Genomic DNA, 2,803 nt, shown 5'->3' with positions numbered 1-2,803 from the left:
AGATTTTAAAGAAGTTTCATAAGCCATTATAAAACTAAAGTTGTGGTTTTACACTGTTTCAAGAATATAATTCTCTTCTGAGAAGTGTCTGTTCAGTTCTTTGGCCCATTTATTGGTTATTTGTTTTTTATGTTAAGGTTTTTGAATGTTTTATGTATTCTAAAGATTAGTGCTTTATTTGATGTGCTTGTGGTAAACATTTGCTCCCATTCTGTAACCTGTTTATTTGTTTATTTTGCTGAGAAGAAGCTTTTTAATTTGAATCCATTCCATTTATTGATTCTTGGTTTTAATTCTTGTGCTATAGGAGTTGTATTAGAAAGTTGGGGCCTAATTCGACATGATGGAGATTTGGGCCTGCTTTTTCTTCCATTAGATGCAAGGTCTCTGGCTTAATTCCTAAATCCTTCATCCACTTTGAGGTGAACAGACACTTCTCAGAAGAAGATATACAATCAATCAACAAACATAGGAGAAAATGTCCAACATCTCTAGCAATAAGAGAAATGCAAATCAAACTACTCTAAGATTTCATCTCACTCCAGTCAGAATGGCAGCTATCAAGAATACAAACAACAATAAGTGTTGGTGAGGACGTGGGGGAAAAGACGCACTCATACATTGCTGGTGGGACTGCAAATTGGTACAGCCAATCTGGAAAACAGTATGGAGATTCCTTGAAAACTTGGAATGGACCCACCATTTAATCCAGCTATCTCACTCCTCGGTTTATACTCAAAGGGTTTAAAAACAGCATACTACAGGGACACAGCCACGTCAATGTTTATAGCAGCTCAATTCACAATAGCTAAATTATGGAACCAACCTAGATGCCCTTCAGTAGATGAATGGATAGGGAAACTTTGGTATATATACACAATGGAACATTATTCAGCATTAAAAGAGAATAAAATCATGGCATTTGCAGGTAAATGGATGAAGTTGGAGAATATAATGCTAAGTAAAGCAAGGCAATCGCCCCCCCCCCAAAAAAAAAAAAAAAAAAAAAACAAAGGCCAAATGTTTTCTTTGATATGAGGATACTGACTCATAAGGGAGATGAGAGGTTGGAGCATGGGAGGAATGGAGGAACTTAAGATAGGGCAAAGGGGAGGGAGGGAAAAGGAGGGGTATGGGGGTAGGAATGATGGTGGAATGAGTTAAACATTACTCTAAGTACATGTATGAAAACAAGAATTGTAGTGAAAAATACTTTGTGTACAATCAGTGACTTGAAAAATCGTGCTCTATATGTGTAATATGAAATGAATTGCATTCTGTGATTATGTATAACAAATAAGAATAAATAATTTAATAAAAAAGATAAGCAAAACAATATAGTTCTCAAATTCTGCTGATCTTTTATTCAAAACTAGACTTTATTATCAATTTAAAGTTCAATTTAATTAAAAGGAGTCTATAGTTTGAAAATTCATGCATTATCAGTAAATATCAGCCAAATTTTGAGTTACCAGCTATTTTTCACTAGGAGAGTGTCTCCCCCAATTTACATGAGGAAATTTATTTCTCAATAAAAGATAAAAACATTATTTTCCAATAATGTTCAGTAATGTGACCTTTAGAATGTGAACATGACAAATAGGATAATATAGTGGTTTTTTAAAAATTATTTATTTTGGGGTTGGGGTTGTGGCTCAGTGGTAGAGTGCTCATCTAGCTTGTGAAAGGCCCTAGGTTTGATCCTCAGCACCACATAAAAATAAATAAATAAAATAAAGGTATTGTGTTCAACTACAACTAAAAATTCAAAAATTTTTTAAAATTTATTAATTTACTTATTTATTTGTCCTAATTGTACAGTTTGTATTATCAACTCACTTCATATTGAATCATGAATCTTCCATGGCATCCTGATTTTTGTTAATGGCTCTAGAATGTTAATATATATTAAATAAATATGATGTCTAGATATAAAATAATGATAAGCTGTAAACTTATGATTCATATGAAATTACTGAAAAATATCAATGTCATCCCTGGCATTGGATATTTAAATGGTTCCAGATTTCATTATTATATATAACGCTATGAATAACAAACATCAATATTTCTTTCATATTTGTGGCTATTCAATTGAAGAGGCAAATAACAGGGACTGATATTACCAGATAATAAAAACTGACTCAGAATTTCTTTTTTTTTTCATTTTATTATTTTTATTTTTTTTATTTTTTTTTATTGGTTGTTGAAAAACATTATAAAGCTCTTGACATATCATATTTCATACATTAGATTCAAGTTGGTTATGAACTCCCAATTTTACCCCAAATACAGATTGCAGAATCACATCGGTTACACATCCACATTTTTACATAATGCCCTATTAGTAATTGTTGTATTCTGCTACCTTTCCTATCCTCTACCATCCCCTCTCCCTCCCCTCCCATCTTCTCTCTCTACCCCATCCACTGTAATTCATATTTCTCCTTGTTTATTTTCCCATTCCCCTCACAACCTCTTATATGTAATTTTGTATAACAATGAGGGTCTCCCTCCATTACCATGCAATTTCCCTTCTCTCTCCCTTTCCCTCCCACCTCATGTATCTGTTTAATGTTAATCTTTTCTTCCTGCTCTTCCTCCCTGCTCTGCTCTTAGTTGCTCTCATTATATCAAAGAAGACATTTGGCATTTGTTTTTTAGGGATTGGCTAGCTTCACTAAGCATAATCTGCTCTAGTGCCATCCATTTCCCTGCAAATTCTATGATTTTGTCATTTTTTAGTGCTGCGTAATACTCCATGGTGTATAAATGCCACATTTTTTTTATCCATTCATCTATT

Source organism: Marmota marmota, unplaced genomic scaffold (assembly GCF_001458135.2).
Source record: "Marmota marmota marmota unplaced genomic scaffold, marMar, whole genome shotgun sequence".
Taxonomy (NCBI): domain Eukaryota; kingdom Metazoa; phylum Chordata; class Mammalia; order Rodentia; family Sciuridae; genus Marmota; species Marmota marmota.
Note: the sequence above shows the minus strand (reverse complement) of the source record.